This window comes from Gavialis gangeticus, unplaced genomic scaffold, assembly GCF_001723915.1.
Source record: "Gavialis gangeticus isolate Ggan-Ray unplaced genomic scaffold, GavGan_comp1, whole genome shotgun sequence".
NCBI classification, from domain to species: domain Eukaryota; kingdom Metazoa; phylum Chordata; order Crocodylia; family Gavialidae; genus Gavialis; species Gavialis gangeticus.
Genome location: NW_017729032.1, coordinates 93,152,830 through 93,180,104, shown reverse-complemented (window position 1 = coordinate 93,180,104; position 27,275 = coordinate 93,152,830). Strand labels below are relative to the sequence as shown.

Here is a 27,275-nt window from a genome sequence, read left to right as displayed (position 1 = left end):
ATCATGTGTGTCAGGAAAAGGGAAAAATAGGAAAGCCAAAACATCTGTTTAGCTGTACTGCAGACTTCAATGATATCTTCACGTTTCATTTGTTCCTTGTATACATTTTTATAAATAAAACCTGAAGTAGTAATCTTCCTCCTCCCTCTCACTCACTGGCTCTCCTTCTCCAATACTTATAATTGATCTCTTGAACACTTATGTAGTATGGTTTTAAAATATTCCAATCCAGGAATTTCTAAATGAAGTATTTATTTCTTCTGCAGTTGCCTTTCAATGATAAAAACATTTATCATCCTGAGATCAATACAAATGTCTTGGGTATTCTTGTTTAAGAAAATTACAGCATCTCTCGCTCCCTTATTTTTTTATTTATTTTCTTCTGAAGAATGAACCTTTTGTTATATTCATTCCAAACACTCTGCACATATTGTTCTCTTTACAGGCTTAATTACAGAATATGATCAATTTAATATAAAGGTTTCAAAATATCGCCATTGATGCACAACAAGGGGAAAAAAAGAGAAATACAAGCTTGACATTTTAAAACACTTGCATCTGAAAGACTTTCACTACTAATTGATTTTTAAAAGAGTTCTTTGGAAAAGTGAACTCAGAAATGTTTGGAAGTGCCTTGGCAGCCTTCCAGAACATTTAGTACAAAGCATAACTAGACAGTTTCTGAGGCTTCACTACAACTGAAAAGATGTGTTCTATTCATGGCCTAATCTAATTTGGTATCCCAGCTGTATGCTTACATATTATATTATGTGTATTTTCAGTAATTTCTGGACATGAGCTATTCAAATGATCGTTTGGCTCAAAGAACAACTTCCCTGCTTTCACGGGCAGGGAAATACTGGACATTGGGGCTTTAGAAGTAAGATTTTTCTTAAGTCAAGTAAAACAAGCTATAGATAAACCTGGCTGTGGTCCATTAGTATTGATTTCATTATTTGAAGCAGTATTTGGAGCATCTTTATATGCTGATACTATTTCCTGGCATTGATTCACTGGGCCAAAGTCTGACTTTCAACATCACTGAAGTTAATAGTTTGGTATAGGGAGTAGGTGGGAGAGATGTCCAGTATTATGGACTATATTAAATTTATATTTCAGTGTGGACTATAGGAACAGTCTCATCTATAGAATTTTAGAGTTTTTTCTTAGATGACTGAATTTTAAACAAAAATTCTCCCTTTTTTGTGGTGTATGCACTTTGAAAACCTATATAGACAGCTGAGATATTAATGGAAATGACATCTATTCTATTTGGGAAAAAGAGCAGACCAAAAGATAACGGGTAACATTGACCAAAAGCAATTACTTTAAAAGGATACTGCTAAGTATTTGAGAAAAATGATTCTTTTGACTAGTTGTTTGTCAGGCCTTGTGTGGTTTTTATTGATTGCTCTTGAATATATAGCCCCCAAGACTGAAAATGCTGCCGGTAATGTCCTTCTCTTTACAATGCTGAGAGTATCTTATTGACAATAATAAGAAACAAATTTGTAAAGAAAATGAATATATATTAGAGCCTTAAATTAGCTGAAAGTGGTCCATGTATTACCCCTGATATTAATTTTCTAGTGTGGTATTTTCTGTGAATCTAATGTTTAGGATGAAACGATAATTTGTAATATGTGTGTGTGTATGTGTGTGTGTGTGTGTGTGTGTTTTCTTTTATTTTTTCTTGAATACCCACAGTCTAAAGAACAATAATTGTGTTCCAATAATCTTGAAATGAGTTATAGTTAAAAGTTTGGTAGGTATTTTTTGTCAGATATAGATATCTCACATATGTACTGAACTATTGTTTGTTTCCTACACCACAGACATATTCACCATGATGCTAGTAAATAGCAGTTTAAAAAGCTACCAATCTACTAAAATGGGCACTTGATTGGAACAGACACAGAGCGGGATCTAAGCACTAGGTTGCAAGTTCATTAACATAATACTAGTGAATGTAGCATAACTACTCTGTTCCCCTTATTCTCATGTACCAGGCATATATGTGGTCCTTGTACTGGTGATTAGGCAGCTCCCATCACAAATAATCCATAATTTAAAGGAGACTCTCAGCCTCCACATAGGATTCAGCCCACTCTTAATCCTCTTGTCTTCCTTTCACTCCAACAAAAGAGGGACAGATGGTACCAAAGGTTTACTGTCTGGGAAGACTTCCCCTTTTCCCACAGGCACAAGGTCCACGGTGAAATCCTTTACTTCTCAAGTTGCAATGTACAAATTACTCATACTTTTCTGAATCCAGTTTCTATTAACTGAACTGTGACATGGCTACCCTGAAATGTCAGCTGCTAATGTAATGTCTTAACTTATCTTTAAAAAATAAACAAAGAAAGAAAAAAAATGTTGGCAGGGTCAGAAAGGCAATGTGGGAGAGTTTTTCACATGTAAATGGAGACTCCTATAAAAAGAGAAGATGGGTTGCCTAATATCCAAAACTGGGGACATGTAAACCTGAAGTTGTATTTTTTATACCCTGATGCTATGGACAAAGATAACTACAAACTAGTATTACACTTTATTAGCATACATTTTTCGAGTTTAACAATTACCTCTGTTCACTCACATAGTGGTATAAGTAGAGCGAAATTATTGTGACTTTAACCTGTTTCATTTACTGATATGGAGGACCTGAAGATTGTATGTTAGACATTTTTTAACAATTTGACATCGCAAAGTTATAGTGAGAGCTGTACCTTTTTTCAAAGCTTTAAATTAATACCTGTATCTGACACCTTGATAATATTTGTTCCAGTTAAGGGTACCTTTGAAAATATAGCTAAGTTTTTGTGTGATGGCTGACAAGTTCTGAAGTCGGATCCTACTGCAGTTGCTATGAGGTTCATACATAGATGTACACAATATGGGTTTAGGCTATGAGTCAGCCTCACTTCATTGTTCTTCATTTGGAAAAACTCTTTTTGACTGAATTAACAAATGGTAATGGCACATAGCATGTGAATGAAGATAAACTTGTTTTAATGTGGTAGTATTTCTAATCCTTTCTATTGGCAGTGTCCTGGGTAGTGCAGTAGTAGAGTCTCTCCTAGCTTGGAGTGTTTTACACATTACACTGTTCCTTCTTTTCTGTGCCCTTTTTCCACCTCTCCTGTCTTGTTCTGCCCTCTTAAAATAAGTTTGTTATAACTGCAACCACTTCCTTCTTTACAATAAAAGTGGTTGTAGCTGGTGGCATACCTGAGTATTTGTCTTATATCAGGGCTTGTGTATCCCATGGTCCTGTGGCCACATAATTATTATTTTTTAAATATGTATACAGCTATGAAGGCTACCAAGAAGTTTTGAAAAACTGAACAAAAGGCAAACTAATGTACATTTTGCCTGCCGGGTCTGCAGATAACTTAAAATAATAGATGTGAGGTGTTCCTCCCATGTCATTAGGGACTCTGGATCTCTGTTGAATATGGCAGCTGTTCATCAGTGGTGTAGAAAGGCAAGCTGGAGAGGAACCTGCGAGCTCCCCTTTGCTCTAGCATCTTGATGATGAAATGATTGCATTGGAGAACAGGGAATGGTTGGAGACAAGCCACTTGGGGAACATAGTGAGGGAAAAAATCCATTCTTGGTTATTGTTAAAAATAATCATCAATGAATTCTACATCAGTGACTTATTTAACTAATGAGCCAGTGTTGGGTATGTGTATCTGGGAGTGGGAAGATAGGAATGAAAAGTATTTTTAGTGACATGATAAATTAAGGTTGCTATGGAATTTAGAGTTGCTGAGGCAGAATTTAGGCATTAACACTGTGGAATTTGGTCTGTTGTCCTATGAAATACAGGGGGCCCTCTCCTGTGGAGAGTAGCTAGAGTACAGAATAACTTGTCTGGGGTTTTTTAATGGCTAGGAGGTGAAATTGCAACTTCCATCCATATAGGCAGGACAATAAACAAATAATGAAATCTTAACTAGGTATTGTGAGCTATAGCAAAGCTGCTGTAAGATGGCTATCTGGGGTAAGTGGAATCAGTAGTCCTTTTAAACAATCCGGAATTCAAAATAATATTTAATGAAGCAGAAAGAAGGCCTCTTCACACTTTACATTTCCTAACTTAAAGATCCCTTTAAAAGTTTTCATATCTGGGTAAAACGGAATACTTGTGGTACTTTCTTTTTCCATTTCTGCATGGTACATATGTACATTTTTTCAGCCATTGTTTACAAATGTATTGGGCACATTCATCTCTTGTTTCACATTCCTGTTGTAATACATTGTAAAATTAAAGTGGAGTAGGATACTATTTTAGGACTGGTAATTCTTTCATATTTAGAAAAGAGTAAAATTAGCAGTTGTCACTTAAAACGTCAAATAATTTGAAAAAAATTACTTATATTTTATATTATTTTACCCCAAATTAGATATTTTTTTTCCAGGAGAATCATTTATAATGTATCTAAAATTATACAAAGAACATAATGATTTTTTTTCACACTTATCAGTCTAAATAAAGAGTTATAGCTGTAAGAAATAGATCATAGTTTTATTCAGATCACATAAAACTTCCTTTAATTGGCCCTTAATAAGCTTGGTTTAACTGGGATTTAAAGAAAGAACAGTGGTCATTAACATTAGCCAGATTAAGACTCTGTTAATTACCACTGGAAGATAAAGTAATATGCAAAGATGGGGTATAATATTTTCTCACACTTAAGCACCAAAGAAGTTGAGAAATGTCTTGCTAACTGACATGAATAAGTCAGTATCTTCCTCTTTCCATAAAATTACAAAAAAAGCTGTTTAAATAATTACTAAATAAATACTACATCAAACTGAAAACGAAGACATGGATAACATTTAAAATTTGTTTTAAAATAATTTGTATTTGCTGCAAATCATTTAAAAAAACATTAGCTTTGTTTGAATAAACCTATTGAATAATATAAACTTTTTATAATTGCTATATCACACCTGAAAAGTAAGTTCTAGACTCTTAAACATTTAACACAATTTACAATATCACTGTTTACATACAGATTTTTTTTTCTTGAAGGAGAGTGTTAGTGTCTGTGTGTGTGTGTGTGTGTGTGTGTGTAAAAATAAAGGTTAGGTTTTCTAACAAAAAAACAGGTTTATTAAAAAAACCCCAAACTTTTGTTCATATTAGCATATAGGGTTCATTTTTTTTAAATGTTAATGAAAACTTCTTAATTTAAAAATAGTCCCTAATGATGACAATTGCATACACAGGTGGATAATACAAGATTTGCAGTACTGGAGCCAGATAGTCCATTTTCTTTTGGTATCCTTTCAGTGGCAGTATGACAAGGCAAAGAAAGAAATTGCCTGGTAGACAAGGATGCAATAAACTGCTTTATCTTCTAATTCCCATCTTTCAGTAGTTGACTTCAGACCTGAAGCCTTAGGCTAGGTGCAGACATTGAAAAAGCCTGAGGTAGAATTGACGTAAATTAAGCTGTTTTCTGTTAGAGGTGTAGTTTAGATCAGTAGCAAACAGCACACACATTCGCCCTTTGGTGGGGGAGGGAGGTAAATCTTGGGGTCTGCCATTTTTAAAACAGTCTATGGGTGTCGACTTTCTGTACTGTTATGGATGGCTCATTTTGTGTGCCAAACTTCTGTTTTGTTACAGGTATAGACTGGTTTCCAATCACTTAAAATATAATGTCTGTACCTGGCCTGAGGGTTCATATCTTCTAATATTACTTTTTATTCACTTTAATATAACTATTACCAGTTAAAATATATAATTCTGTTTTGAATCATGCTAAACTATTTATCCCAATTAAAACCTATTACAGTGACTTCCACAGGTTACTTGTAAGTAGTTAAAAAATAATCATTTGTATTGATTTTAAATTTGTTGCCTTTCAATTTAATAGAAAGTTTTCATGCTGGCATGGTATAAAAAATGTTAATAGTCATGTCCAATTTGCCTGTTTTTATTTTCATTCTCTACATGCTTGTAATATATCTCCTTTAGTTTATTGACCCTCTAAACTAAGCAATTCCAGACTTCTGAATTTCTCTTCACATTGCAATCTTCACATCTAATCATTTTCAGTACACGTCTGGTATCCTTTTTCTTTATCTTTTTGAAATGGGGTGATCCAAAATGACTGCCATATTTCAAGCAATGGTGGTGCTATTACTTTATACAGTGTCTTTATAATTTTAATATCATTATTTTTCTAATTATTTCTACATTCAAATGCTTTACTTTTGACAAGTTTTATGGTGAACAAAGAGTTTTGTTGATTTGTGGACAGCTACTCCAAGTCTTTTTTCCTGAGTACTAACAGTGATGTTAGAAAGTAGAAATGTGAATGATGTTTAGGTCAAATCATTACTCTTAATTCCAAATCACAAAAAATATTTTTAAAAATATGTTGAATTTCAAAAGGTTCCTTTGGGATTCTTTAAAGTAACAGTCACTTGCCTATGTAATGTAGATGCAGGTAAAGGGATATAAGGCCCATAGATTTTGAGAAAAAAGGGATATAAGACTCATAGTGTTTTAGAAAAATATGAATACTGATAAGGTATGTAGGTGCTAATCATCTCCTGCTTTCCTTCTTGGCCAATGTGATTAGAGTCCAGAGCTGGCACCCTCAGGCATATAATCTCCCTCTTCCCTCTGGGCAATTGTCTATACTGCTTACAGTTCAGTCGCACACTACCTCCTGCCTGAAGAAATGAGCTGGGCATTTGATTTTTACTTTCAGAAGTTCAACAGTTTAAATGCTAGTTGGCAAAACATAGCAATGGGCAGTAGAATTTATGTTAATGAAACAGCTAGTGTTTTCTTACACATTTTATTTTTCAACTGTTCATGAACAATTTCATTGAAGAATATATTTTGGTAAGGATAAATATTGACAAAATCCTACAGTGTATCATAAGTCATTAAGGTTTCCCTTTCTGTTTGGAACTGCAGCTCTGCCTCCCCTGTTAAGATTCAATAATAAAATCATGATACTCCTACTGTGCTGTAGTATTTTTTTATAAATGAAACCTGAAAAACATTTTGTGCATCTAGAAATGAAAAAGGTACATTATTTCAAAATCAAAGTAAATAAAACAAACAAGGAATCTTACATTTTTTTTTACAAAGCACAGTTAAAAGTATATCTTTGTGTAAAGAAACTTAAACCCAAAATTATATTTTCAATATAAATCTAGCTATTTATTTCAAAGACTGGATCCACCAAGTTACGGAGCATCTTGTAATGGGAGTGGAAGATCCTGGGTAGATCACATTGGGCCTTGGGATATTCAATATCTTTGGACAATAGGCCCCTGAAAAGTAAAAAGAATAGGCCAGGACACCTGTTGATATAAATACTCTTTACCTGGCTTTCTGGGAAAAGATCTAGGACCATGTGGAGGTGCACAATACATCTTTTACTGTTCATGCTGTGCTGTGCATGTTTTAAATACCAGATGATAACTGGGCCATAAAATCAGTTCCTTTCAAAATAACAGGAACTATGTTAACAATAGAACTTGCCAAACTTATTGTCTACAATAAAATAATTAAAACAGGGGGCCAACAAGAAATAAATATGCTTTAATCAACAGGCTATTTTTACCTGTGAATGGAAGTATGGATTCCTAGGAACATAGGACTGGAAGGGGCCTCCCAGGCCATTGAATTCAGTCCCCTACAATGATATGCAACCACTTGTCCAAAAGATCCCCTAGGTTGTCCACTATTATACACTGCAGCCTCAAATTACATTATTCAGGGGAAAGAAACTCATGGGCACTTCTGGCTAGGGGATCCAGAGCACAGGCTTAAAAACCTTCTAGGTATCTCCCCAAACTCCTTTTAAAACCCAAATTCTCTGGAGGTTTTGGGTGTCTTCTGGGAGATTCAGATAATCAGATTCAGCTATTAAGAGTCTTCCAACTAAAATGGGAGGGGAAAACATACATTGAGTTTAAAAGAAAACTTCCTAATGCCCATAAAAAAGCTCTCTATACAATCTACAGAATGACATTTTGTTTTCAGATCTTTATACAGATCTTTTTAGCCAAAGATGTACATAAATAATTGTTACCATTGACAGAATTCATGTAAAAGGATAACTAAGTAAGTCTCCAAATAAAATAATGATATACTAAAGCCACTTTTACTCAGAAGCACTAAATGATGTTATTGAATAAAACTTTCCCAGACAACCTAGGAATTGATCTTTTTTTTCTAAAATAGTAAGTATTATTTGTTTTAAAATGGGTTTACCTCAGATGGTCATCTTTTAGGTTTTCTTCCTAACAGTCTTCATGGTAAATGTCTCATACAGTTGCCAATGTACTCCCTCAATGAAGAGCAAGGCTAAAACATGTCACAAATCATACCTAGCTGCCAGCAAAATTCAAATTGCTGTAAGCACAAGTACCAAGGGAGCTCTTACAGCGCTGCTGAAACCATAATGCAACATTCACAATGAGATCATTGCATCATAATCTCTTTCTGAATGTGACTCCTTTTGTGTGTCAGGTGTTTGCATGTCAGAGGGAGAAAAAGAAAGGCGATTGCCAGGTTAGCACAATCTGTTGTTCTAAATTCAGTAAAGTTATTTGAAAAATTAAAAAAAATGTGGTATTACATAGACTATTTCAAGGACTCCTGAGCTCTTTACTGCCCCCTAATTCCACCAAGTGCAGAGCCCCTTTTGTTAAGAATATTCGTGTTTTCAACACAGATGAGTTAGTTAAAAATTACTCTCAGCCTAAAATCTTGGAGCAGTATTAAGTTAGACTATTTATTTTTCAGTGCATCCATCACACCTATTTTAACATCAGTATTTAAGAATACAATGTCTAGTTCTTGCTCATTCAAGTCAGTTTTATACAGCTCCATGTAAATAGAAGGAATACTCTTGATTTCCAGCAGGATAAGTGAAAGAAGAATTAGGCCCACATATTTTTAAATATATCTAAATGTACTCAGCATTAACAAAGTCAACCTCCATCAGAGCAAGATTCTACATGATTTCTGGAACTGAGTTTTTGGCCCCCACTCTACAGAGATAATCATTAGCTAGGGCTATTAACTCAAGCATCCTTACTATGCTTAACTCTCAGGATATAAACCATAATTACTATTTTAAATACATTTGATTTACATAGGTCAAAATTCCTAAAGACTTTATAAACTGAAAACAGCACCACAATTGAATCTGGAAACTACTTATTTGTCCTTGAAGCTTGTGGAATTTGGATTAACACACTATATATGAGAAGTATCTCACTCATAACAAATACAAATTTCACATATGATTAAAATAACCCCACAGGCAATTTAAAGTGTTTTTAACCATTGCTACTGTCTAGATACCTAATAGGATTCTAGGAGTGTAAAGTTTTGGGACAAAAGACAGGTATGCTGCTTCATTCAAAAGAATAGCAATTTATATAGAAACATCATAGAAAGATAGGATTGGAAGGCACCTCCAAAACTCATCAGACCAACTCAGTGCTCAAGGCAGAATCATCCCAATCTAAACCATCCCAGAGAAGTGCTTGTCCAACCTGTACTTAAAAATGTCTAGTGATGAAGTTTCCATATCAGTGACAGTGTGTAAAGTTCACAGATTCACAGAAGTTTAGGGCTGGAAGGGACCTCGTGTGATGGGTCCAGCCTCCCTGTTCTGGGCAGGAAAGATTGCTGGAGTCAAATAACCCCAGCAAGTTAGACATGTACTTAAGTCCTTGAAGGATCAGAGCCAAATACGGAAAAGAAATATGCAACATATACAAGTTCATTTGATGCATTTTCATAGTAAAATGTTAATAAGGCCTACTGTTTCTTTTCCAAGCTACCTAGAATAATTACTGTTTTATCCAGAGTACGTTTCAAGCATCTAGTTTCAGCTAAGGTTAAATGAAGCAGCTGTAATTGTTGGTTGGATGGAAGACAGAGAAACATGAAACTATATATAATCATTGTGTTGTCAGGGTAGTACATACTAAACTAACTGCCCTTTCCACTAGTGACCTTGTATTTACATTGAACAGGAAGTTGTGGCACAATGGAACCCTATTGCACCAAACTTGAGAATCTTATTGGGAGGGACACGATATGCAATAATGCTATTTCAGTTCTTTCAGAGAAAACAAAGCAGCCACTTTGGTAATCTTTGTCTGAAATAAAGGTATCAGTAACACTTTCTAGACTATTAAAGCAGTCATCAGAATTAGCAAGATCAGAAAAGATAGACACTTATGGTCAGATTGTCATCTGATGAAACTGGTCCATTGATTTACACTAGTGGATAATCTGGTCCTGCAAGGAGTTGAGTGTTCTGAGAATTTCAGGGGTGAAATTCTAATTCAATTGAAGTCATCAAAAGTCTTATCACTGACTTCAGTGTGTCAGTGGCCATGCTACCAGTAGGAAATATTCCTAGATTTCATAGACATTAGGGCTGGAAGAGACCTCGGAAGATCATTAAGTCCAGCCCCCTGCCCCAGAGGCAGGAAGTCAGCTGGGGTCAAAGGATCCCAGCAAGATAAATGTCCAAATGTCTGTTAGAGGAGTCCAGAGTAAGTGCTTGCACCACCTCTGGAATCAGTCTGTTTCATGCCTTGGGGGCTTGGACAGTAAAAAAGTTCTTCCTTATGTCCAGCCTGAAACAGCCTTGGAGGAGTTTGTGATCATTTGACCTTGTCATCCCTTGGGGTGCTCTGGTGAACAGGTGTTCCCCCAGATGCTGATGTACCAATTATATATTTATAGACAGCCACCAGGTGCTGATGTACCAATTATATATTTATAGATAGCCACCAGCCCCTCTGAGCCTGCGCTTTTCCAGGCTGAAGAATCCCATGGCTCTCAGCCTCTCTTCTTAAGGCCTGTTTCCTGCCCTCTGGTCATGCATGTGGATCTCCTCTGGGCTCTCTCAAGCTTCTCCACATCCTTTTTATATTCTGGAGAATATAGAAAGATAAATAATAAAAGAAAGTTTTCTTTTAAACTCAATGTATGTTTTCCCCTCCCATTTTAGTTGGAAGACTCTTAATAGCTGAATCTGATTATCTGAATCTCCCAGAAGACACCCAAAACCTCCAGAGAATTTGGGTTTTAAAAGGAGTTTGGGGAGATACAATTTATATATATATATAAATATAGTGGTATTTCATTGTGATCACAGAAAAATGTGGATTTTGGGTTACTTTTTTAATCTGAACACTGGAGATTTTTTAATCTGAGAAAACCAGGATCCCTGGTTGTAAATATGTGTTCTGTACTGCATTTAATCATCTTTACACTTTGTGCACTACATACTCATTATATTTTTGTCGTTAGAAAACAATACAAACTGAAGTTAGAAATGGTTATAGAGTTATTTTATATAAATCAGCTAGATAAACTATTGGGGCCCAAATTTGAGAAAGTATTAGGTGCTTACAGTGGGACTTGGATTGAATTTCGTCATTTGCACACATGCATGGCAAAATTTCAGCCATTCGGAATCAGATTTGGGATTAGGGATCAGATCCCAGTTACACCATTACTACTTAACAGTGCAGAGGGGAGCCTGGGATCATGACAGAACCTCTCCCTGTTCCCAAGGTCCCTGTGGCTGGAATAAGTGCCTTGCCCTGCAGCTCCCTAGGAGCTGCAGGACAAGACAATCAACCTGCCGAATCATGGGGCACCCTGTGGCTTTCTATAATCTGGCACCTTGATCCAGCTGATGAGGTCTCCTCAACTCAGTACCTTGAAAACAGCAGGGTTCAACCTCATGCAGGGCTGAACCACATGGCTGTCAGCCTGCCAACACAGGAGCTCTCAACCAAGACCTGCCATGCAGCCAGCATCAGGATGCATGGTGGGGACTCCGGCATACATTCAATTTCAGGTATGGTGGAAACCAGCAGGAAAAATATTACACATATTTTGTGGAATAATTTCATGTCTGTTTTCCCATTTTGTCACACCGTTAATTGCCTGAACATGTGGCTGGGTAACTATTTCAGACAGAATTAATGAGTTAATTGTATCTTAAATTTAACGTGTCCCAGGGGCCTAAGCTTCAGAATGGAATTTAAAACTTTTGACTAACCTCTAAGGCCATGTCCAGACCCATCTGCAGTGCCGCAAACCGCACATGCCACACATGCAGGTGTTCATCGCACTACTAATTAACACCACAAAAAGCATGGTGGTAAACGTGGCAGCAGCATGTGCAGCCCAAAAGCAGAGCCTGGCTGGCCAGAGCCATGTCTCAGCCCAGGTGCTGGTCCCAGCCTTCTCTACCCCACCCGGGGCAACTTGCCGTGCACCAGAGCATGCATGCAGGGGTGCTCCCCAGAAACAGGTACTACAGCAATAGAAACAAACCTTAGAAACTTGAAAGGTGTCTATAGTTTCACCAGCAAAGTTCTCTAGGTGCTCAGATTTCTGCTATTGCATTTGCCAGCACCTTTTCAGAGATGAACAGATGGATGCCTTAAGGAAAGTAGCACTCATCTGCTTACCAGGAGAATGCCATAACTGCCAGGCTATGGGCTAGTCAGGGAGAAGGTCACTTTCCCTCTGTCCAATTGAAAATGGTCTACTGTGAAGAAACCAATGCTGAATTCGAGAGAGCAGAAAGAGCACAAGTAAGACTACACTTGCCCAGTAGAATCCCAATGAATATTAATCCAGGTCCCTGGTCTCTGCTCAAAGGCCTCTTTCTATATGTTAGCCAATGACCATTTAATGTAAAAACTATCAACAACCCTTGATGTTACCTCTCTTCTATTTTTTAAATAAAAGGCTTAGGCTTAGGCTTAGGCTTAGGCTTTGGTTTTAGAACCATGACTGCCAAATGGAAGGGCTTTCTGATAGCACCAAGTTTGCCACGTAAGTTCCAAAAACAGAGGTAGGATTTAAGATATCTCATGGTGGATAATTTAGGCATATCCGAGTGATCTGGCTGACTTGTTGCTTGGGTTTTTGTAGCATTCATTCTGGGGCACCTAACTCTCCCTGGACATAATGTAGGCAACCTAGGTGCTTAACTCAGGGCCATAAATTTGGTTATGGAACCAGTCATCCAAGAGTAGTTCAGTTTTCACTGTTATGGCACCTATATCTCAATCTGAGTGTAAATGTTTAAATGTATACTGCAGCCACATAGGCAAGAAGATAGAAAAGGAATAGTTCTGTATTTTGACTGAAACTGCACAGGGAATTTAGGTAGGCAAAATGCAATTATGCATTTGGAATCTGGCCAGGACATATGGGTTAACACATGTACTCCTGTGAAAAGTGCCATGGGATATTTAATGACTGCGAGTTGTCAGAATTCAGTTTTACATCTCATCTGAAAGACAGCACCACCAGCAGCATAATGTCCCTTAGTGCTAGAACACTAGTTCAGTATAGACTCAGAGGAAATGAGTATCTTCTCTTGAATTACCGTCACTAGTTCCTACTATTGCTAAGTTTTCTTGAAAACATCTTGAATTGAAGTGTTGACCTAGCCCAATATTACTTAGCAAATGAAGTCAGACAAGACTGTAAGCCAGGGCTGATTGCAAGTATAACTGCAAGTGCCAGAAGTATTTCAATATAAAATAGCTTACCAGCATTGTAACTGTGGGGGTTGCCACCTTTCTGAGCTTACTGTCTTTAAAGGAGTTCAGCTAACTGTAAGGCCTCTTTAAAAATGCCATACAACTGAATGATTAAAACAACCAAAGCATTGAGATGATATTTTACCTCAGCCTGTGCTGGCATTGTAAATAATGGCAGAATTAGCCATTAAAAAATTGCAGGTTAAGTATTTTGGGATCATCAAGAACCCACTTACAGTAGTTACAGGTTAGCTCTGTTATGTACCTAATCAATTTATCTGTGTATCCACACTGCTGTGGCTTGTGTCAATGTAATATCAGGGAATATATTATAAGGAGTCACTCCCATTTTTAAGGCATCTTTTGTAGTTTTCCAGTGTATCTCAGCTTCTGTAGACTCATTTTTCAGTGGAATTTTAAGACCTACTCTTACCCTACTTTTGGGATTTTTTGGTTCTCCTATTCTTCATAAAGAAAACTATGAAGAAGTCATTGATAGAAGACTTTGCGAGGATCCTTTCTAAAATCTGGAAAGCTAACCCAAGTTATCAGTCATAATTATTATCGGCCTGGTGGCCAGGACTTTTGTGTTCTTCATTGGGCAGTTGAGAAAAGCATGTGCCAGCAGTCAATTAAAACAGCTTTTAGAGGTTATTTTTGTAAATGTATCTAATTTTTGCACTGCACTGTTTTCATAGTTTCTTCTCTAGTATAATATTAACATCATCTTTTCATATGTGAATATTTTTCTGATATGTTGATAGGGTGTTTGTTGGCTGTATTTTCAGTTGTGTAAAGCTCAGTTACCTCCTCAGGCTCATGCTAATAGTGTATAAGTTTAACATAAATAAGACTAATGGTAATAAATTTTAAAAAATAGTTTTCATGTAATATCAATTACAAGTAGACTTATGCATGTGAACACAGCTTGGTGTAGAAACCATAATCTACAGTGGGGGAAAAAGAGCCTTTTTAAAAGCAAGTGTGAGAATGATGTGAAGTCTTTCCTGTCATTTGTGCTTATTTGAATTTTAATATGAAAGAAACCACCATTCCCATTTTCTGTGAAAAAATATAAAAGCATAACCACAACCCACATAATATAATTTATCTGTTGTTTTCAACCACAAGAGGGTTGTTGGAACAAAATTTTAACATCTGTCAGATGTTAAAATGAAATTGAAAGACTGGCTGCTTCAGTATTCTAAAACTAAAGGCAAGTATATAGCATGAGAAAGATAGTAACTGTGTAGCTCTCAAAACACATACATACTTGGAGTTTACTACAGGAAAAAATGATAAGTATGTTGCCATCTCATACTGGCAAATCCTTCACAGTAAAAAAATGGAATGTTCCAAGTATAAATGGTTATGCAACATCTGTATCAGATGAAGAAGTAAGGAGGAACCAAACGGACATGACATCCCTCAGTAAAAATTAAAGTAAATCCATTAAAGCCAGTACTTTTTTTTTTAAATAAGCACCTAAAGACTACGGAATACATTCCAAGTCTTCCCACACTAATGCTAACGAAAAAGTTGCAATTTTGGTATGCTTCATTAACTGTTTGCATACAAGACAAAAGTGGTTTCTGATGAAGCGTAAAACCAACGTGGGACCAATTTTCCACAACATAAATTCAACATTCGTTCCATCTCCCGATATCTTTAGATTTAAACAGCAAAGCATGTTTTATGTCTGTCTTTTATCAACAATAATTATATTTAATCTTATAATTTTAAATTCTTCAGCCAAATGAAATGCACTCAGAGTTGATTTCATGCTGTTATTATTAGCATTAAGAACATGTCACTTTTTAGAATATTACAATGAGTAATAAACAGCACCTATGTATATGGGTTCCATTTTCAATTAAATATGATATAATCATTCATTTCAGTCTCTTGATGGAGAATTTTTTTTCTGATATGTTGTAATTGGGAAGTACATTGTACTGATATATTCGAACTATTCAAATTTAAATATTAAGTTCTTCTCTTTGAGTTATCCTTTCAGGTGTTTTATTAGTTGTACAAAGGTAACATATGCATTTTAATTACTGGAAAACGCCCTTCAAGGTATTGTGCAAAATAAGCTCAAAATATATGTGTTTATAGAGCTCTTAATTGCAGTCTACCTTTTTGAATTCTGTTCTGTCTGCCTCAATGCAATCCAAAATTCTATAGAGATTCCCCAAAGTTTCAGGACCGTATGTATATTATGAAGTGTAGTACTATGTCTTTACTAGATCTGAGTTTATTTTGTTCTGTTAGTTACTTTAACAAAGGAGTCGTATTTAGTTAATGCCTTTCTTCTTAATGTGATAAAAATGTATATTACATATTTATAATATATTAACTGTGACTACATATTGGGGAATTATGCCTGATTATAGTGCTTTCTGTTTTTTCTGAATCACTCTCAATTTGTATGGGCATTCCTTAGAGTAAGGTGATAAAGGTAGGATATAGAAGGAAGGGATATGTTGAAATTCCTCACTCAGTCCTATGGCCCATAAGTAGCAGTTTCAATTCCAGTTTTGATTTAAATAGTTAGTAATAGAAGTGTAAGCCTAAAAACTAGAGCTGTGTGAAGCTTCAGTAGCTGATTCAATTCAGAGGAGATTCGGCCTGATTCAGTGGCCAAATCTCTGAATCCAGATCAAATCAGGAGATGCATTAATCTCTCTGAATTGAATCGGAAGCCTCCAAATCAATTCGGAGAGATATGACAATTCGGCCGTAAACACAACTTTGTATGTTTTTTCTACATACCTCGAGGTACCAGGCACATGAATGCTGAGATGGTGGGGCAGATGGACCCCACTTCTGGGTCCACTGCAGAGTGTGCAGGGGTCCCCCCGGCCCCCTGGTTCTTGTGACTGGTGCCTCCTGGGTCTGGGGGGCACCTGGGGTCCCCCTATGGCTGATTGCTGAGCTGGGGGTGTGTGGAGGGTCCCTCGTGTGCTCGGCAGCAGGTGAGCATGTGGGGGACCCCCCCATGCTCCTGTGGGTTGCTTCATCTGCCCCACCATCTCATCGTTCATGAGCTGTGCCTAGTACCTTGAAGTACATAGAAAAAACATATAAAGCTGTGTTTATGGCAGAATCTCTGATTCTCTGGATCAGAATTAAATCTTCAGATTGGCTGAATTGAATCGGGACAGTGATCCGAATCAGTGAATCAAATCATTGTCCCCTGAATCAGGCCAAATCTGAATCTAAATCGAATACTGCCTGCTTCACATACCCCTACTAAAAACTCTGTGGTTGGTCACCCTGTACTTAACTACCTCCACAGACATGGAAAGCCTAAAAGTATAACATACAAAGCATATCTACACCGGACGCTTACTGTGCAGTTGCCTAATAAGAATAGCTTAATTGCCAGTCAAAAGCTGTGCCAATATGCTACTACACAGTGTTATTAGGCAACTGTGCAGTAAGCATCACAAAAAACTGTGCACCGGTGCTACTGCACAGTAACTGGAGTTACTATGCATTTAGATAGTATTTCATTAACCAAGTATAAACTAAATACACAGTAACTACTGCACATTAATGAATGTGTAGATATGCACACAGTAGGATAGGCTAAAGAGAGATCATAGTCCTGTCCTGTCCGGTCTCTCATCATAAAAGCCAGAACTCCCTCTTGACTATTTCAAGTATTAGTTCAGTATCTTGATTAGGTCTCCCACCTTCTGCAAATTCTTAATAATGGTGTCCTTATGGTAGTCAAGATACAAAGCTTGGACATTGCAGGCCAGATCCTATTTAATTTATTGGGTGCCTAAGTAGACTTAGACATCTAAGTGTGATTCAAATCCACCCTGGTAAAGTCCCTGAAAATCCATCAGTACATCCACTTTTGGAGGATCCATAACTTATACTAACAGTTTTTCAGGGGCTCCAACAGAGTGGAATAGGAATAGGAATAGGAATGAATAAGAACTGGCCCTGTCAGTTTCCCTCTGTTTATTGATTGATCAAGTCCCTGAAGTATGGATCCAAATTGATAATAATATGGACTAGTGTGTGATGATTAGTTTCAAACATATTTTTTACTTAAAAATAACTTTCTGAATGTTTTACACAGGTGGAGGGAGCGCAGTTGGAAGTATTTTACACATCCAACATACAAAACATACTAGGAGAACAAAAGATAGTTATAAGAAAGTGAGAGAAGTTTAGCTCTCAAATTTTTTTTTATAATTTTCCTTTTAAATATTGCCTTCTAACACTGATTACAGATTCTCTGTGTCTTCACTGAGTCTCATTTTAATTTTTTTCTTTTTAACCCTAGACAATGAATTGGCATTAGGTCCAATTCTTTTAATTTTTTTTAGACACATTCTAAAATATATTTCAGCATATAAACAGGTTGATTAGTGTACTAACCTCAAACTGGATAAAGTGATGGGTTGACAGAAAGAAGAAAAGCTAAGCCAAATACAAGGTTTACAAGCAATTTATTATTTTTAGCTGATATTGTTATATCAGTCTTCATCTCTTTCCCTCCCCAGTGATAACAGTGTGGGCTTCCATGTTTATTATAGTAATGCAAAATCAAAGTTGGATGAAATAATTCTGGAACCAGCAGCTTTGGATCACAGTAACTATGTTACTTTATTTGACTTCTGCAATATAAAAGATTTGCATGTTTAAACTGATCAGATACTATTTTCAAATACTGTGTTCCGTTATTTGCTATATGTACACTAAGCATAGGGACTGTTAGCACGTCTGAAGTAACATCTGCTCTGTCTTTTTGTTGTTGGGTTCATGGTATAATTAGCTCTATATTTCACCAAATACAATTTTGCTCCCATGGCGGATGGAGCAGCATGAAGAAAACATAAATAATTGCAGATTAGAGAAACAGAAGGCAACGTGGGTGTAGGTGGCTTTGATGAAAAAAAGGGTTAAGGAGAATGGAAGGTCATCTCATTATAAGAAATAACATTGTTAAAATTATACAATAATTTACTAGACTTTTTCTTATACTGAATAATATAAAGACTTTTTTTTTTTTTTACTTTTATTAGTTTTTCAGAGGGAAAGGCATATTAAAAACCAGACACTTTCTTCCAGAATTTTAAATACGGTACATGCTTGGATGTACAAAATAGGCTCTTAGAATAAATGCTAAAAAATACATGATTTTAAATTAACTTAAGATTTTCAAGGTATAAAACAAACTTTCCTCGACAGTGTTATTAACAATCCCTACAGTTCACAGAGGATGAGTATTCCCTTCATATTTTCTAGGTAAACATTATGAAGATATCCAGGTAGATTTGTTTTACCTTGCCATAATGTTTCCTGTAAATCACTAGTTTTCATGGACATTTATTATTTCTTTTCCTTATGTAAGGAACAAAATAAGCACTAACAACTTAGTAGAAGGAAACAATGTCACCAAAACTATCTAGTGATGTTTTAAAGTAAAACTAAGTCGATATTTCAGGACTTCCTGCTTATTCTTCATAGGTATAAAGATTTTAAAGATTTTTTTATTTACATAATATTCAAAATTATAAGAAGATTTGTGTACTTTTAATGTCAATAATTATTGATGTAGTGATATGAGACATAGGTATGATGTCACATCTCTTTATTGTAATTATAATTGTTGGTTTTGGTCCTGTCTAAAAAGGTACACTTTATTACAAGAAAAAAAGAGAAGCATGGGTGTATGGGTTGGTAAAATTTGTTTTTCAGCAATACTCCTGAATGATAGCGTGTTGGTTCTGTGATGTAAACCATCTCAAGATTACATCAAAAACACTTAATTTTCCTCCTTAACTCTCATCCTTATTTATATACAGCACCAGGTAATGCATTGGTAAAATTACAAGATCAAGTAAACTCAGGAAAGTCAGGGAATTCTAAATGTTACAGTTTTTTTGTTTGTTTGTTTGTATTTTTTATGACAAATGTTCAAACCAATATTGAAAGACTGTCCATTTTGGAATGTCACAAGTATACAAATGCTCACTACTATATAATTATTGTGCTATTAATGCTCAGTTCTCCAAAGAAAGTAGAAAAAGAGCCCACTGACCTTGTAAATTCCTTGAAACACAGCTGTTTAGTTTGCACAATTTACAAATTCTGCAGGCTTCACCAGTGGAGGAGCTTGTAAGTTCCTCACTACAAAGCTAATAGGCTTGTGGTACTACAGAGGTGCTGTAAGTCTGGTGTTAAACAGCTTGCTGCACTTACAAGTCCCATCATTCTTGGGGTTTTTTCTGAAGCCTCTTGAGCTTAATGTTTCGTCCTGCTTCAGCAGATCAGTTTGGAAATCCCTACTACCTTATTCCTTAGCTGCATAGTTAATTACTTGCGTATGTATGTTCTCCAAATCCATTTTCGGGTTCATCTTTACCAGTTTAAGAGGATTTTCTGTTGAGCTTTTAGGGCCCATCCTTTTCAAGTAGAAATACCCTTTCCATCTTAAGTCAGTATTAAAGCAATTTTTAAAACACCTCTGTATATTCTGTCAACTCAAATATCACAAGAGCTCAAAAATCACTCATCACTGGAAGTGAGCCCCAAAAAGTGTCCAATAATTTTCTTCTCTGAATTTTTTGTTCCTGTTTACTCGTAAATAGCTGTTTTTTCAGCAAATTAAAAACATTAACCTATGGACAGATAACAAAGATTAAAAAATTAAATATGGGAAAAACATATAGGCTGCTAACACATGTGAAAAAAAAAAAAAAAAAAAAACCACTTTACTGGAAGAGGAAGTGCATTTGTTTGACCTGACTCCCCAGTATCTGTGTAGATTGGGTGCTTCAGCAGGGCTTTTTGGTACTTTTATCTAATAGCTGATTCAATCAGCTATTAGATAAAAGTGCCAAAAAGCCCTACTGAAGCACATGGTCTATACAGACAGTAGGCAAGCCAGGTCAAACTAATGCGATGCCTCTTCTGGGTGTTCATCATACATTTCTGCTCCTAGTCTGCTTATATGTTTAACTAAAATTGTTTTGCCATCTTAGCTGCAATGATCTTAACAAGGTTTGTGTGTGTGCGTGCATTGCGTAATCAGCTTTGTTGGAATTAACTATTTCTAACATCCTGATAATATTGTTCATTGCAATCTTCAAAGTACCAATGATAGGGCTGGCTCTACTGGTACAGAAAAAATAATTTTCCTCCTTTTTTGCTTTTGGACTATAAATGATAAATCATTTGTTGAAGAGATAATAAAGCACCAACTGGGTGGTGGTTTAATTCATATCAGGGGAGATCTTCAGTTGCTTTCTAAAACAATGTGATTAGAGAAGGAGTTCTTTTATGAAAAACCTTAGGCAGATTATTTTTTGTATATCTCTTCTGTTCTTACAGGTGTTAGTCAAAGTAGAGTAAAAAAAGGTTAAGGGCTGGAAAAAAAATTCTAGTTCTACTTTGCATCTGCAACATGAAGTCATAAATCAAGTACAGCAATTACAAAATGCATAAAGAAAAATCCCAAAAGCAACAAAAATTTAGATATAAATAACTTCATTGTACTGGTGAAGGATACAGTTGTTCGGCAGGAAAAAAAAGAATAGGAGGCATAACATATAAATGAGTGAAAAGAATGTGTAGGGGGTTGTGAAATGTTTCTTTAATAAAGCAGATAAACAGGGGGGAAAAAATCTGTTCCTAGTTTCTCACACTGATGTTGCCTTTAATTACAGCGATCAAGGTTAAGGCAGTCTTAGTACATCTTAACCTTATTCCTGCCAGTGGCCCAGGTAACTGAGTCATAGATGTGGATGTGCTTTGTGCAGATCATAGACATTGGTGATGATGCTGGTAAAACAGGTGGTGGCAACAACTCCTCTCTTCTTTATCTGTAGCTCTCTGTCTGAGGTGGGATTCACAGGCTTTTAGCAGTCTCATACTCATGGGCTCCACCCCAGTGCTCCTTGTTGATAGATCTTAGAAGATGACCTGAACTATAAGGGAAGGGGGTTGCGTGACATGTTGACTTCCTTCCATTTGGCCATCTCCCCACCTAAAAGCATGATTCTCATACTTCTCACTATTTTTTTCAGGTCTTTTATTGGTCAGATAGATATATATTTCTGTAACATGGACAGACAAGAAGCTTGCTCATATGCATGGTTCTGTTGCAGTTGAAAGCAGATTTTGTCCCTTGCATCTTTCTTTGGTGCATCTTGTGAGATTCATAAGCAGGCATCCTGGTTTCCTCTGTTTAAAAATTGCAAATTCTCTGATAAATGCCGCCCCCCCAACACACACATTTTCTGATTAAAACCCTCAAAATCCACATTTTTCTGTGATTAAAATGAAATGCCAGTATAAATATATGGGTATCAGTTGCACCCAATGTTTTATTGATATATTTACAATTTTAAAGCAATTTGGAAGCCTACCAGTGCCTCAATCATTATAACAAAATGTGTTCTAAATATGTATTTTGGCATTTGATTTTGTTTTTTTAAATCATAGAAAATCAGAGCTCCCCCTGCTCCCTTCGCTTGCCAGGATGTAGGTGGAGCTGTGGCTGTCCCCTCTGCTGGTTTGTGGTGCTGAGCAGTCCTGATATGGCAGTGCCTTGCCCCTGCTCATGACATGGCCCCTTAGTCCCAAGCCACAAACCCTCCTCCCCCAGCTCTGCCTGTGGACCTCACTGTCAGCACAAAGACCTCTGGCCCTGCCAGTGGCCCTTATTCCTAATCCACAGCCCTTTGGCACTGCTGGTGCCCCTCACTCATGACCCACTTCCTTGCACCCCCAGGTCCAAGCCACCTAATATATGAAGAAGAAAGTGGGTGACGCATGGTGGGGCAGGAAGACACAGGCAATGTGTGTGGGGGTGGGGTGGTACAGGCCCCCAGGTTTCTGCAGCCACAGCAGGCGCAAGACTGCAGCTGGGCTGGACTTGCTCTGGGCAGGAGCCACCTCCATGGCCCAGGGGCCAGGACCTGGCATGGGAAGGAGCACAGCACTGCCATGGTTACCAAGGTAAGGTGTGGCAGCATGGAATTGTGCCCCCTGCTGCTGCTGCATAGGCAGGGGGCACCTCACCTTGGTGGCCATGGCTGTGCAGTGTTCCCTCCAATGCTGGGTCCCGGCTGCTGGTCCACGGAGGTGGCTCCTGCCCAGAGCAGGTCCAGCCCAGCTGCAGCCCCACACCCTGTGTCCCATTGTGGGCAGAGAAATCGGGAGTGAGGGGCTGTGCTTCTCCCCTGGCTCCCCCTCATGTGTTGCCTGTGGGATCCTCCGTCCCCCATAGACTTACTTCCAGAGAGCTGTGGGAGTTTTTGTTCCTGCTCCCCAACTGCCACATGTATGTGTGTGTGCACGCACATGCACGTGCCTCCCTGTGAGTCCCCCCCTCCCCCTGCCCCAGGTAGCTCTTTGCAGGCTGGAACTCTGTCAGCCTGAAATGGGAAATCCATGGTTTCTTGGGTGGTTTTTTTTTTTTAAACCAGAAAATCTGCCTTTTTCTTCTTTAAAGGGGGAAAATCTGTGTTGTTCCACAGCAAATGGAAAACCTGTATCATTATTTATAAGTATGATGTTTGTGTTGCCAAGTCTGGACAACTTTTCTGTTACTATGTTTTCTCACATATAACACATACAAAATCAGCCCCCTTTCCTGCACCAACCAAATTTGGTTTTGTGTATTCAGTAGTAATGCCAGTGTTCTGCCCAAGATAGAAGCATGCCACTTTGCATCCTGCTTTACAGTGCAGTAGCTCTGGTATTGGGCAACTAGGGAACCAGGGAAGCAGTTCGCTTAATGGCCCATTGTTCTTCATTCCAAAGGAGCCAGCAATCTGTCCCAGCCGCCTGCTGAGGGCTCGGGATTGAGAGTATGGTTGGGGGTAGAAAGGTAAGAAAGGTTTATTGACTTAACAAAAACACAACTACGCGTAGTAATAAGACAAACAATGACAGACAAAAACAATTCATGTTGGCAACTTATTGGCAGTCCCCTCTGATGCCTGATGTACAACAAGTTTCTCTTTCCACAAAGTTCAGTGAAGACAGGTGTCCCCGATCAGTGCTGTCTGAGAGGTACCGGGAAGGACCCTGGAGTTCAGTCCTTGGGCTCCTCGAGATCCACAGGCCCACTGATCCAGGCCAACAGCTAACTAATCTTTTTCACAGAGCTGTAATTTCCTTCTGAATGGTTTTCAGATATTCTAGCTAATTTATAGCTTCTGAATGGTACTGATAACGTACAACCACTCAGATTCCTTTTACTTCAACTATCCTTAGACTGACCAATAGCAGTACAAGCCTTGCATTCCTTTAATAAGGTAATTTTTACTATGCCACAGGGCCTTACTACTTCAAGACTTTGCAAACTAAGTCTTACTTTATACAAGGCCTCACTACATCTTAAACTTTATCAGGCTTTTAGCAACAACATATAGCTTAATATCTAAACAAATACAGAAAAACACTTAGTCTAATTTTCATAGAGCCTTCAGCAAGCACCTTTATCACACAAACATAGTTTTCAGCTGTCACACAATCGTCTCTCCTTTTTAATAGCTTGATGTTCCACTAATCAAGCTAACTTTTCTTAGGGCAGTTTTGCTGTCCCATAGAACTCCTGGTCTTTTCTCCTATTTCACAGCTCTTTAGCTCTTTTCAAAATCATAGGAGACCAGTCTTTAGCAGCAGTTAGGGTTTAAGTTAAACAGGAAAGGGAGGGTGAGTCATTTGAAGATTAGGCTCTCAGTAGCCATAAATCTGGAAAAAAAATCCTTTTTCTTCATTCTGCCTTTCAGAAAGAAAGTGCATATTATATTTAGGGTGCATTGGTAATTGAATATAGACAGTAGTGCAGTTATATTGGTCTGTTGATGATTAATGGTGGTAGATTTATTGTTAAAACTGTTCAAGATTACTTTTGCATTTTTGCAGATTGGTGGGTATCTAAGGCAAATAATGGCTTGTACAAATGTCAGTGGACTTTACTGCCATATATAGGCATGGGGCACTTTCATGAGTTAGGGGAAACTGCTGGCTTAGGAGTGGACTATAATGTGCTTGCAGGCTTTCAAGGCAAAAATGAAAGAATGAAATATCAAGGACTGAGGGCTTCTGGATGACTGTGTAAGTTAATGCTTAATAACTAGCCAGAGGTTACAACCATAAACTCTGTTGTGAGAGTTTTATTAGAATCTTCTGCTAAATCTGGCCCAACATCTGTTACATAGTCTTTAAGATAATAAAAAATATCAAGTAATTTGAACATTTAATTATTGGGATCACACTAACCAAATTGCTGCATGCCTGGTTTGCTGTATGCAATGCACAGGTAGCATTTTGTCCATTTATGATCCTTTGTGATGAAATAGATAACATGAGAGTTACTTAGACAGTAGTTGTGCTATTATTTCAAAATACTTTACTTCTGCTTGCAACAATTAAACTATGCTGTTAGTCACAATCTTAATCTTTGCTCTATTTTTTTCATTAATATAAATCTCCCTATCCTTTATAAACCTTCCCACTGTATGCTAGCTGTGTGACTACGCATGTTTTAGAGAGATGTGTAATATCCTTATGTTTATTTTTAAACGTGGCCTAGCTGGTTCTCTTTTATTAAACCATTTTTATTTCAGAGTTGCAGTAATCATATCTGACAGTTCACTTCTGGGGGATTGTGGCATTTCTCAGGTGGTTGAAATCACTTAGTTGTTCATCTTGTGCTTCCTAGTATAACCAAGGAGCATTGTGTTCTGCTGTTGTTTTTTATGACTTAATCATTCATTACATTCTTGGCTTTCAACTGTATTTCTGCTCTTTGCAAATCAAGCCACATGTCCTGGTGACTAAACTGATGCATTCAAACAGAGATGTAAAAGGTGTATGGAAAACCTAACTCCATTGAACAAAGAATTAGTGTCCTTGCACTTTTTTCAAGGCTGTTCATCAACTATTCACTTGAACTGCAAAAATTTTGGTACGTTGCTTATAACAGTGATTCTTTATTGGGAGTCCCTTGGGATCTTTCCAAGGATGCCATGGGATGCCAGTGTTAGCACTGTTGTGTGTACTAATGTGATTCACAAGATAAACCAAAAGATTATAAATAAGAATCCATAGTGTTAAAAATGCAGACTTCTTGTGGTCTGTTTCAGTTACTTGCAACAGAAAATTTGCTTTATTATTTTTCCGTAGTCAAAAATGAGTGAAAACTAAGAGCTGGCATTTTCTGAGGGGTATCTTGAGCCTAATGAGGGGTGCCTTGAGCTTAAAAAGTTTGAAAACCACTGCCTAATGATATGATAAGTACCTTCAACTCAATTGGTCAAGAGAATTCTGAACTTTTAGGACATCACAGGAAGCATTAAGTGGGTGTGTCCAGACAAGTGTACACATGCATTTCTCTGAAGACAAATAGCAACAGCACATAGTTGTGCTGCTACTGCTTGTCTCCTAGGAATGCCTGTACATGTGCTCCAGTGCTCAGCAAGTTGCCCAGGTACGGGAGGCTGGGGCCAGCCCCTGGACTGGCCCTAGCAGATTTACCTGGGATCCTGGGGGCATCCTGCAGTGGCAGTCTGGGTGCGCAGAGCCTGGTCGGCAGCTGTGTGGCTCTTGCTGGCCAGGCTCTGGTTTTGGGCAGTGCACACTGCCACCATGTGTGCCACCCCACTTTTTCTGGTGTGGGTTTTTTTGACACTGAGATCTCCTGGTATGAGCCCCCCCACACACACTACACTGCTAATTAGCAGCACAGCAAATGCCTGCATATGTGGTGCATGTGGTTTGTGGTGCCACAGATGGGGCTGTGGTGCTGTAAACCACACATGTGTCTGGATGTACCCAGTGGGTGCATCTACACGTGCACTTTACTGCAGAGTAGATTATTAACCCCACAGTAAAATGTCATCATCTACACATGTGCTGGTATTAGGGTTCAGTAAAATGACCAACTTTGCCATAAGATAGTACTGTCAGAGTCATTTATGGAGCTGAAACTCATGTGTAGGCAGTAACCTTAGGCATAAATTGTGTCTCATCAGCCCAGACAGCTGGGAACCTGCACAGAACTGCCTCAAATTGCTGCTGTCCTAGGTGCATGTGTAGATGCTGCCTGGGAGGAGTTTACCCCACCTCAACTGCTCTGAGGTTTATTGCGTCACATTAATTGTATGTGTAGATGCACCCAACAATTTGATCCAACCTAGACAATAAACTCCTGTCTGGTTCATTGTGCACATAGAACATGCTGTTACCATCCTTTTTATAACCCTCTTCTATATATTTGAGGACTTATCAAATCTCCCTTCTCCAGACTAATACCAGTAATCCCAGTTCTTTCAACCTTTCTTTATAAGTCATGTATTTTAGACCCCCAATAATTTTTATTGTTGTCCTCTTGACTCTTTTTAATTTGTCTTTTCTTAAAGTTTGGTGCCCTGAGTTGGAGACAGTAAAAAGGTGACTCTAGTAGTGCTGATTTTAATGTGTGATTTTGGGACTGAACAATGGCATGTGATTGGGTGAGGTTTTGAAGAAGGCAAATATAGAGCCTATTTTTAAGAAAGGGAACAAGGAGGATCTGGGTAATTACAGACTGGTCTGTCTGATTAAAGACTTGGACAATGGCATTGGGTATAAATTTAGCAGCTTTTCAGATGACACTAACCTGTGGAGGGTTGCAGACAGTCTGGAGATTAGAATTAGGATTCATAAAT

At 37.6% G+C, this 27,275-nt stretch overlaps 1 protein-coding gene and 1 long non-coding RNA gene across 2 annotated transcripts in view; both read left to right on the top strand.

Moving 5' to 3' along the window:
- The window catches only part of DACH1 (dachshund family transcription factor 1), a gene marked incomplete at its 5' end in the record, with an annotated part of 684,310 nt that overhangs the window by 403,261 nt on the left and 253,774 nt on the right, over nt 1-27,275 (top strand). The window lies entirely within an intron of this gene.
- LOC109302747 overlaps nt 22,405-27,275 on the top strand; it is a 16,586-nt gene continuing 11,715 nt past the window's right edge. The window contains exons 1-2 of the long non-coding RNA XR_002098917.1: nt 22,405-22,417; nt 22,716-22,718. This is a non-coding gene — a long non-coding RNA (uncharacterized LOC109302747). The remainder of the gene's footprint in view (nt 22,418-22,715; nt 22,719-27,275) is intronic.